General features: G+C 40.7%; 1 protein-coding gene and 1 long non-coding RNA gene across 4 annotated transcripts in view; one reads left to right on the top strand and one right to left on the bottom strand.

The window, feature by feature from the left end:
• The window catches only part of WNT7A (Wnt family member 7A), a 101,422-nt gene that overhangs the window by 39,438 nt on the left and 49,943 nt on the right, over positions 1-12,041 (top strand). The gene's annotated exons all lie outside the window — the stretch shown is intronic.
• LOC138918011 (uncharacterized) overlaps positions 1-12,041 on the bottom strand; it is a 49,205-nt gene that overhangs the window by 25,477 nt on the left and 11,687 nt on the right. The window lies entirely within an intron of this gene.

Raw genomic sequence — 12,041 nt, 5'->3', positions numbered from 1 at the left:
CAATGACAAAGAAAAAATATTACAGGCAGCAAGACAGAAGAAAATAACCTACAATGGAACCCCCATTAGGCTTTCAGCAAATTTCTGAGCAGAAACCTTACAGGCTAGGAGAGAGTGGAATGATATGTTCAAAATACTGAAAGACAAAAACTATCAGCCAAGAATACTCTATCCAGCAAAATGATCCTTCAGATACGACAGAGAAATCAAAGCTTTCTCAGACAGTCAAATCTGAGGGAGTCCATTGCCACTATACCCACCCTAAAAGAAATGTTGACGGGAGGCCTCCTACCTGAAACAAAAAGGCAAAGGTTTACAAAGCTTTGAGCAAGGAGGTAAATACATAGACAAAATCAAACAATTGCACCTCTCTACCAGAATAGGTAAGTAAATGTTTATAACATAAAGGATAAAGGAAAAGAAAGCATCAAAAAATAACTATAAACACTTCAATTTAGTCACAAACTCACAACACAAATAAGAATAATTTGTGACAACAAAACATAGAAGGGGAAGAGGAAGGGGATGGAACCTGCTAAGGCTGCTGGAGATAGGAGGCTATCAGAAAATAGGCAATCTCATCCATGAGATCTTTGATAAAAAACCTCACAGTAATCACTAAACAAAAAATCAGAGCAGAGTCACAAATCACAAATAAAGAGAAAACTGAGGAAACCATCACAGAAAAACCACCAAACTGGAATGGCAAACAAAAATACAAGGAAAAAGAAACAAGGGAAATATAGAACAACTGGAAAACAAAAGATACAATGGCAGTATTAAGCCCTCATATAGAAGTAATCACTCTAAATGTAAATGGATTGAACTCACCAATCAGAAGACACAGAGTGGCTGCGTGGATTAAAAAACAAGACCCAACAATATGCTGCCTCCAGGAAACATATCTCATTTCTACAGACGAACATAGCTCAGAGTGAAGGAATGGAAGATGATACTCCAAGCAAATGGCAAGAAAAAGAAAGCAGATTTAACCATACTTATATCAGACAAAACAGACTTCAAGATAAAAAAGGTGAGGAGAGACAAAGAGGGGTAGTATATAATGATAAAGAGATATTCCACCAAGAAAGCACAACACCTATTAATATTCATGCACCTAACACAGGAGCACCAAAGTATAAAACGCAACTCTTAACAGATCTAAAGGGAGAAATCAACACCCCACTTACATGAATGGATAGATCATCCAGACAGAAAGTCAACAAGGAAACAGTGACCTAAAATGAAACCCTAGACCAGATTGCCTTAATAGATCTATAGAGAACATTCCATCCAAACGCAGCAGAATACACATTGTCCTCAAGTGCACAAGGAAGTTTCTCAAAGATAGACCATATATTAGGAAATAAGGCAAGCCTCAACAAATTTAAGAAGACTGAAATCATATCAAGTATCTTTTCCAACCACAATGCTATGAAACTAGAAATCAGCTACAAGCAAACAGCTGGGAAAATCACACATATGTGGAGACTAAATCACATGCTACTGAACAATCATTGGATCAATGAAGAAATCAAAGGCGAAAGAAAAAAACACCTGGAAACAAATGAAAATGAAAACACAAGATACTAACTCTCATGGGATGCAGCAAAAGCTGTGCTAAGAAGGAAATTTATAGCAATACAGGCGTACCTCCACAAACAAGAAAAATCTCACATAAGTAATCTTAAATTATGCCTAGAAGAACTGAAAAAGAAGAACAAAGCCCAAAGTCAGTAGGAGAAGGGAAATAATAAAAATCAGAGCAGAAATAAAGGAAATAGAAACTAAAAAGAAAGAAAGAAAGGATCAATGAAATAAAGAATTGTTCTTTGAGAAGATAAACAAAATTGACAAACCCTTGGCCAGGCTCACTAAAAATAATGAGAGGGTTCAAATACATAAATCAGAAATGAAAGAGGAGAAATTACAATGGACACCACAGAATTACACAGGATTATATGAGAATACTTTGAAAAGCTATACACCAACAAACTGGATAACCTGCAAGAAATGGATAAATTCTTAGAATCATATGACTTCCCAAAACCGAATCAAGAAGAAATAGAGAATCTGAATAGTCCAATCACAGGAGATTAAAACAGTAATAAGCAACCTACCAAAAACAAATGCCCAAGACCGGAGAGCTTCTCTGGTGATTCTAGCATACATTCAAAGAAGATTTAATACTTATCCTTCTCAAACTCTTTCAAAAAACTGAAGAGGATTCCTAACTCATTTTACGAGGCCAGTATTACCCTGATACCAAAACCAGACAAGGATGACCCCAAAAAATAAAATTATAGGCCAATATTGCTGATGAACATAGATGCAAAAATCCTCAAGAAACACATTAGCAAATTGCATGCAACAGTGCATTAAAAGGATCATATACCTGAACAGACATTTCTCCAAAGAAGATATACAGATGGCCAATAGGCACATGAAAAAATGCCCATCATCACTGATCATCAGGGAAATGCAAATCAAAACTACACGAAGATATCACCTTACACCCGTTGTAATGGCTAAAATAACCAAGACAAAAAAATAACAAATGTTGGAGAGGTCTTGGAGAAAAAGGAACCCTCATACACTGCTCATGTGAATGCAAACTGGTGCAGCCACTATGGAAAACAGTATGGAGATTTCTCAAAAAATTAAAAACAGAGGGCGCGGCGACCCCCAGCTGTCATTGCCCGCCCCGTGGGGCAAGGGATTGCCAGAGATCTCGGAGAGGACTGGGGCTGGGTGGAGCTCCAGAGGCCGGCTCCGGGGCCCGGGGGGGAAGCTCCAGAGTTCCGCCCAGGCAGCAGACAAAACTCTCTGTCTGCCATTAGCGGAGGGGCCACGCCCAGCATCCACAACACCGGGAGGGTCCCGGAGAGGAGAATATCAGGCAGGGCAGCAACTGACCAGCTACCAGTGAAATCAGGATCTCCGGCTATCCCCCAGACAGGGCAAAGGGCTCCCCGAGTTCCTGGGGAACAGGACTGGGGCTGGGTGGAGTTCCAGCGACCTGACTCCGTACCCTAGGGGGAAACCCTACAGGCTCACAGCAGCCTCAGCGAAAGCCTCTGCACAGCACTAGTAGAGAGCACCCATCCGGCAGCCACAAGGCTGGAAGACCCCGGGACAAAAGTAGCATAGCTAGGTCAGCTAACCACAGACTGTAGAAGATGCCAATAGCTCTGCTGTGACCCATAGTGGACAAGTGAGATTTTGTGGGTGCCGACAGTGACGGAGCGGCAAATATAAGTGATCCTACCGCTGGCCACTGGAAAAGCCCATAACACCATTGCAGACTCCAAGGAGGGAGCACGTCTAGGTGGGCTGCAACAGTAGGCACCAGCAGCCTGAAGCCCCCCCGTGACGGCCCCCACGACAGAAGAGGGAATCCAAAGGACCACTGTGACTACGAGGAGGGGCCCAGGCCCAGTTAGCAACTGCAGATAGGGTTCCTGCTTGGTGCAGTATAAACAGCTGCTCCCCCACCACACCAGCAGAAACAAATGGAAGCAGCAACTAAACTCTATCTCTATGCAGAGGCACAAATCTACAACATCAAGCAATATGAAAAAATACATTAGATCTCCAGAACAGAAGGAAAATAACAAATACACAGAAAACAATCCCAAAGAAAATGAAATATATAACCTAAATGACGATGACTTCAAAACAGCCATCATTAAAATACTCGATGAGTCAAGAGAGATTTCAGATAGACAACTCAACGAGTTCAGGAGCTATGTCACAAAAGAGTTTGATACGATAAAGAAGAACCAAGCAGAAATACTGGAAATGAAGAACACAATAGAGGAGATTAAGAAAAATCTAGACACACTGAACAGTAGGGCCGATAATATGGAGGAAAGAATTAGCAATTTGGAAGATGGGAATATAGAAATGCGGCAGGCAGAGGAGGAGAGAGAAGTAAGACTAAAAAGAAATGAAGAAACTCTCCGAGAATTATCAGACACAATTAGGAGATGCAACGTAAGGATTATAGGTATACCAGAGGGAGAAGAGAAGGAGAAAGGGGCAGAAAGCCTATTCAAAGAAATAATGGCTGAGAACTTCCCAAATCTGGTGAGGGAGATGGATCTTCAGGTGACAGAAGCCAATAGATCTCCAAACTTTATCAGTGCAAGAAGACCAACCCCACGGCATATAGTAGTGAAGCTAGCAAAAGTCAACGACAAGGAGAAAATGCTAAGGACAGCCAGGCAAAAGAAACTAACCTACAAAGGAACCCCCATCAGGCTATCAGCAGATTTCTCAGCAGAAACTTTACAGGCTAGAAGAGAGTGGAATGATACATTCAAAAATCTGAAGGACAAAAACCTACAGCCGAGAATTCTCTACCCAGCGAAAATATCCTTCAAATACGATGGAGAAATAAAAACTTTCCCAGATAAACAAAAATTAAGGGAGTTCATTGCCACAAAACCTCCTCTTCAGGAAATCCTCAGGAAAACCCTCATTCCTGAAAAATCCAAAAAAGGAAAGGGGCTACAAAACCAAGAGCAGAGGAGATAAGTAGAAGGACAACAACAGAGAGTAGCAGCTCTACATCAGAACAGATTAAACCATGGGACGAGAAACAAAGGAAACTGAAGAAAACCGGAAAACAAGACACAAAATGGTAGTGGTAGGCCCCCACGTCTCAATAATCACTCTGAAAGTAAATGGATTGAACTCCCCAATCAAAAGACACAGAGTGGCAGGATGGATCAAAGAACAAGACCCAAGAATATGCTGCCTCCAGGAAACACACCTCAGCCCCAAAGACAAACACAGACTCAGAGTGAAGGGATGGAGAACAATACTCCAAGCTAATAATGAACAAAAGAAAGCAGGTGTCGCTATACTAATATCAGACAAGGTAGACTTCAAAGCAAAACAGATAAAGAAAGACAAAGAGGGACAGTATATAATGATAAAAGGGACTCTCCACCAAGAAGACATAACACTTATAAATATATACGCACCCAACACAGGAGCACCAAAATTTGTAAAGCAACTCTTAATAGAACTAAAAGAAGACATCAACAACAATACAATAATAGTAGGGGACCTCAACACACCATTAACACCAATGGACAGAACATCCAGACAGAAAATCAACAAGCAAATAATAGAATTAAATGAAAAATTAGACCAGATGGACTTAATAGATATATATAGAACACTTCATCCAAAAACAGCAGGTTACACATTCTTCTCAAGTGCACATGGAACATTCTCAAGGATTGACCATATTTTGGGAAACAAAGCAAACATCAATAAATACAAGAGAGTTGAAATAATATCAAGCATCTTTTCTGATCATAATGCTATGAAAATAGAAATCAACTACAAGAAAAAAGCAGAGAAAGGTGCAAAAATGTGGAGACTAAACAACACACGCTTCTGAACAAACAATGGATCATTGAAGAAATTAAATATTATCTGGAGACAAATGAAAATGAGAACACGACATACCAAATCATTTGGGATGCAGCAAAAGCAGTCCTAAGAGGGAAATTCATCGCAATACAGGCTCACCTCACTAAACAAGAAAAAGCTCACATAAGCAACCTCAAACGACACCTAACAGAACTAGAAAAAGAAGAACAAACAAAGCCCAGAGTCAGTAGAAGGAGGGAAATAATAAAAATAAGAGCAGAAATAAACGATATTGAAACAAAAAAGACAGTAGAAAGGATCAATGAAACAAAGAGTTGGTTCTTCGAAAAAAATAAACAAAATAGACAAACCTTTAGCCAGACTCACCAAGAAAAGAAGAGAGAAATCTCAAATAAATAAAATTAGGAATGAGAGAGGAGAAATCACAACAGATACCAATGAAATACAAGGGATCATAAGAGAATACTATGAAAAACTATATGCCAACAAATTGAACAACCTGGAAGAAATGGACAACTTCCCAGACTCCTACAACCTCCCCAAACTGAATCAGGAAGAAATGGAGAATCTGAACAGGCCAATCACAAGTAAGGAAATAAAAACGGTAATCAAAAACCTCCCCAAAAATAAGAGTCCAGGACCAGACGGCTTCTCTGGAGAATTCTACCAAACATTCAAAGAAGACATAATACCTATTCTTCTCAAACTATTCCAGAAAATTGAGGAAGATGGAGCACTCCCTAACGCATTCTATGAAGCCAACATCACTCTGATCCCCAAACCTGACAAGGACAACACAAAGAAGGAGAACTACAGGCCGATATCACTGATGAACATAGATGCAAAAATCCTCAAGAAAATTCTGGCAAACCGAATACAGCAATACATCAAAAAGATTATACACCATGATCAAGTGGGATTTATACCAGGGACACAGGGATGGTCCAACATCCGCAAGTCAATCAACGTGATACACTACATCAACAAAATGAAAAACAAAAACCACATGATCATCTCAATAGACGCAGAGAAAGCATTCGACAAGATCCAACACCCATTTATGATAAAAACCCTCAATAAAATGGGTATAGAAGGAAAGTACCTCAACATAATAAAGGCCATATATGACAGACCCACAGCCAACATCATACTCAATGGGCAAAAACTGAAAGCCATCCCTCTGAGGACAGGAACAAGACAAGGGTGCCCACTTTCACCACTCCTATTCAACATAGTACTGGAGGTGTTGGCCAGAGCAATTCGGCAGGAAAAAGAAATGAAAGGAATCCAAATAGGTAATGAAGAGGTAAAACTCTCGCTGTTTGCAGACGACATGATCTTATATATAGAAAACCCCAAAGAATCCATAGAAAAACTATTAGAAATAATCAACAACTACAGCAAAGTAGCAGGGTATAAAATCAACATACATAAATCAGTAGCATTTCTATGCACTAACAATGAACTAACAGAAAAAGAACTCAAGAACTCAATCCCATTCACAATCACAACGAAAAGAATAAAATACCTTGGGATAAACTTAACCAAGGAAGTGAAGGATCTATACAATGAAAACTACAAGACTTTCTTGAAAGAAATTGACGACGACATAAAGAGATGGAAAGACATTCCATGCACTTGGATTGGAACAATAAACATAGTTAAAATGTCCATACTACCTAAAGCAATCTACAGATTCAATGCTATCCCAATCAGAATCCCAAGAACATTCTTCACAGAAATTGAACAAAGAATCCTAAAATTCATATGGGGCAAGAAAGGACCCCGAATTGCTAAAGCAATCCTGAGCAAGAAAAACAAAGCCGGCGGAATCACAATCCCCGATTTCAAAACATACTACAAAGCTACAGTGATCAAAACAGCATGGTACTGGTACAAAAACAGGTCCACAGATCAATGGAACAGAATTGAAAGCCCAGAGATAAAACCACGCATCTATGGACAGCTAATCTTCGACAAAGGAGCTGAGGGCCTACAAGGGAGAAAAGAAAGTCTCTTCAACAAATGGTGCTGGGAAAACTGGACAGCCACATGCAAAAGATTGAAAATTGACCATTCTTTCTCACCACACACCAAAATAAACTCAAAATGGATCAGAGACCTAAAGATTAGGCCTGAAACAATAAGTCTTCTAGAAGAGAATATAGGCAGTACACTCTTTGACATCAGTTTCAAAAGAATCTTTTCGGACACTATAACTCCTCAGTTGAGGGAAACAATAGAAAGAATAAACAAATGGGACTTCATCAGACTAAAGAGCTTCTTCAAGGCAAGGCAAAACAGGATTGAAACAAAAAAACAGCTCACTAATTGGGAAAAAATATTTACAAGCCACTTATCCGACAAAGGGTTAATCTCCATAATATACAAAGAACTCACACAGCTTAACAACAAAAAAACAAACAACCCGATCAAAAATGGGCAGAGGACATGAACAGACATTTCTCAAAAGAAGATATAAATATGGCCAATAGACACATGAAAAGATGTTCACCATCGCTAATCATCAGGGAAATGCAAATCAAAAGTACACTCAGATATCACCTTACACCCGTTAGATTGGCAGAAACATCCAAAACCAAGAGTGACAAATGTTGGAGAGGTTGTGGAGAAAAAGGAACCCTCATACACTGTTGGTGGGAATGCAAACTGGTACAGCCACTATGGAAAACAGTATGGAGATTTCTCAAAAAGTTAAAAATTGAAATACCCTATGACCCAGCCATCCCATTACCGGGTATCTATCCAAAGAACTTGAAATCAGCAATTCCAAAAGTCCCATGCACCCCTATGTTCATTGCAGGATTATTTACAATAGCCAAGATGTGGAAGCAACCTAAGTGCCCATCAAGTGATGATTGGATAAAGAAGATATGGTGTACATATACAATGGCATACTACTCAGCCATAAAAAAAGACAAAATTGGCCCATTCGCAGCAACGTGGATGGACCTCGAGGGTATTATGTTAAGCGAAATAAGCCAGTCAGAGAAAGACAAACTCTATATGACTCCACTCATAGGTGGAAGTTAATATATTGACAAGGAGATCTGATTGGTGGTTACCAGGGAAAAGGGGGGGTGGGGGGAGGGCACAAAAGGGGAAGTGGTGTACCCACAACATGACTAAAAAAACGTACAACTGAAGTCTCACAAGGTTGTAATCTATCATAATATTAATTAAAAATAAGTAAAAAAAAAATTAAAAATAGTAATACCATATGACCCAGCTATCCCACTACTGGGTATCTATCCAAAAAACTTGAAATCAGCAATTGCAAAACTCCCATGCACCCCTGTGTTCATTGCAGCATTATTCACAATAGCCAAGACGTGGAAGCAACCTAAGTGCATATCGACTGATGACAGGAGAAAGAAGATATAGTGTGTGTGTATACACACACACACACACACAGACACACACAATAGAATACTACTCAGCCATAAAAAAGGATAAAATCATCCCATTTGCAACAACATGGATGGCTGCTTTGAAAAAAGTAAAAGAAAAAGATAAAATATTAATAATACATTTAATTTAATCCAGTAGATCCAAAACTATTATCATGGCAACACGTAATCAATACAAAAGTTATTATGAGACCTTTCACATTATTTTTATACTAGCCCTTGGAAATCTGGCATGTATTCGACCCCCACAGCATGTCTCCATTCTGACTCGCCACATTTCAAGTGGCTCCTGAGCTCCAGGCTCCTCTATTAGACAGCAGGTCTCAAGGGTGCAGGGCATACATGGGTGGATCAAGGACAGGAATCCCTGGGGATGGGAAGACTGAAGGTTCAAGGAGAGGGAACATGATGGAGGAGGATGAAGGGAAAGTGGATTGTGCATCCTCACCTGGAACCCGAGGCTGAAAAGGGAACACACATACAAGCCTACACGTTTGGCTCCATGAATGCTGTGGCAAGTGACAGAAAAGCCAATTTAAACAGACTTAAGCGAGAAAAGGAGGGGAGGGGAGTGAATTAAAATATTGGTTCATGGGACTGAGCATTCCAGGGCCAGAGTGGCTGCAGGTGAGGCTGGATCCGAATCTCAGACAGCTTCATCAGCACCCGGTGTGTGTGTCTCGCTCCCTGTCTTGGCTCACTCCTGCCTGCTGCCACCCCTTTCTCAGATGCACACTCTGCTAGGAACGCCTCCTAGGGCCACAGGCCGTGTTCGGGTCTGAGAATGAGAAGAGTGTCAGAGCCGGGCTGCAGGGCCGACGCCTGTAGTTTGATTTCCAGGAACACTTCGTGTCCGCAGACTCGGGTCAAAGTTGGGCCATGTCACTCCCTCATGCTGGGGCCTGGGGACAGCATTCACGCTCTCTCTGAGCCTCAGCTCCTCACAGCCCTGTCGGTCAGTGTCGTAGGCCAGAGTTGTGAGACTACATGTCTGCAAGCTCCTGGCCGGGCCCAGGGCAGTCAGTCCCACCACAGTGGGCTCCTTTCCTCCAGAAGGACGGGCCGGGGGGCTGGGAGGCAGACTGGACTCGACCCCTTGATGTAACGATTCCCATTTCAGAGAGCAGCTTCAAGTCACATTTAACGACAAAACTGCTGTATTCTTATGAAAGAATACTCATATTCACCTCTGAACTCATTTGTGAGACCAGCATCACCCTGGCACAAGGCCAGACAGAAAATTAAAAATAGAGCTACCAAATGATCAGCAATCCCATTCTGGGTATACACCCAATGGAATGAAATCAGGATCTCAGAGAGATGTCTACACTCCCATATTCACTGCAGCATCATTCACAAGAACCAAGGCATGGAAGCAACCTAAATGTGTGTCAGCTGATGGATGGATAAAGAAAATGTGGTTTACACACACAATGGAATATTACCCATCCTGAGAAAGAAGGAAATCCTGCCATTTGCAATAACTTGGGTTAATCTGGAGGACATCGTGCTAGGGGAAATAAGTCAGACAGAGAAGGACAAATACTAGAGAATACCACTTACACGAGGAATCTAAAATAGTCAAGCTCAGGGAAGAAGAGAGTAGGTGGCGGCTGCCGGGGGCTGAGCAAAGCGGAAATGGAGAGGTATTAGTCAAAGGGCACAGAGTCTCAGTTACTCAAGGTGCGTAAGTCCCAGAGACCTGCTGTACAGCCTCTGGCAATAGTGCCTGGCTGTGAACTTTACTCAGAGGGTAAATCTTAAGTATTCTTATCACACACACACACACACAAAATGGTAAATAAAAAGGGTAGAGGAAACTTTTGGAGGTGACAGATATATTTATGGCGTAGATTGTGGTGACGGTTTCACAGATGTATGCATATCTACAAAGTCATCATGTTAGAGTACTGTTGTTCATAGCACTCTCTAATAATTCTTGTTATTTCTGTAGAGTCAGTAGTAATGTCCCCACTTTCATGTCTGGGTCTAATAATTTGAATTTTCTTTTTTTCTTAGTCAGTCTAGCTAATGGTTTGTCAATTTTGTCCATCTTTTCAAAGAACCGACTTTTGGTTTTGTTGCTTTTCTCTGTTGTTTTTCTGTTCTCTGTTGTACTTGTCTCTGCCCTAAGCTTTCTTCTTTCCTTCCTTCTGCTAGCTTTGGGTTTGGTTTGTTCTTCTTTTTCTAGTTCCTTAAGTTGCATCAAGTTAGGTTGTTTGTTTGAGATCTTTCTTGTTTTTTAATGTAAGTGTTTATAGCTGTAAATTTCCCCCTTAGCACTGCTTTGTTGTTTCCCATAAGTTTTGATAAGTTGTGTTTCATTTTCCTTCATCTCTAAACTATTCTATAACTTCCCTTGTGATTTCTTCTTGGACACATTGGTTTTTTAAGAGCGGATTGTTTACTTTCCACAAATTTGTGAATTTTCCACTTTTCCTTCTGTCTCTACTTTCTAACTCCATCCCATTGTGGTTGGAAAAGATACTTTGTATGATCTCTACCTCTTAAAATCTATTGAGATTTAAACTGGGGCCTAAGATACGGTGTACCCTGTAGAGTGTCCCACGTCCACTTGAGCGGAATGCGTCCTCTTCGTTGGGCAGTGTCCCGTGTCTGTCTGTTGATCTAGTTGGTTTACTGCATGGTTCAAGCCCTCTGTTTCCTCACTGACGTTCTGCCTAGTGTCGTCCCCGTTATTGAGAGTGGGGCAGTGACGGCTCCAACTTCTTCGTCTCTTAGAACCTTTTTCGATTTAAAGTCCATTTGCTCTCCTGTTAGGATAGGAAGCCCAGGTCTCTTTTGGTTACTATTAGTGTGGACTATCTTTTTCCAGTCTCTCATGTTCACCTTTTTCCACTGTAGGCTCTAAAGAGAGTCTTGTAGACAGCAAATAGTGGGATAATGTTTTTCTGTCCATTCTGCCAGTCTGTGCTTTGACTGGAGTGTTTAATGCCTTTACGTTTAAAGGAATTCCTGACAAGGAGGGACTTACCTCTGTCATTTTGTGGTTTGTTTTCTATATGCCTTACAGCTTTTTTTGGCATTCCTGCATGACTGTCTCCTTTCACATTTAGTTGATTTTTGGTAGGGAAACATTTTAGTTACCTTTTCATTTTCTTTTGTGTCTATTCTATACCTTTTCTCTCTGGTTACCATGGCATCACACTTAACATCCTAAAGTTATAACACTCTAATGTC

The sequence above is a fragment of the Equus caballus genome, chromosome 16, assembly GCF_041296265.1.
Source record: "Equus caballus isolate H_3958 breed thoroughbred chromosome 16, TB-T2T, whole genome shotgun sequence".
Taxonomy (NCBI): domain Eukaryota; kingdom Metazoa; phylum Chordata; class Mammalia; order Perissodactyla; family Equidae; genus Equus; species Equus caballus.
This window is presented reverse-complemented; position numbering and strand designations above follow the sequence as displayed.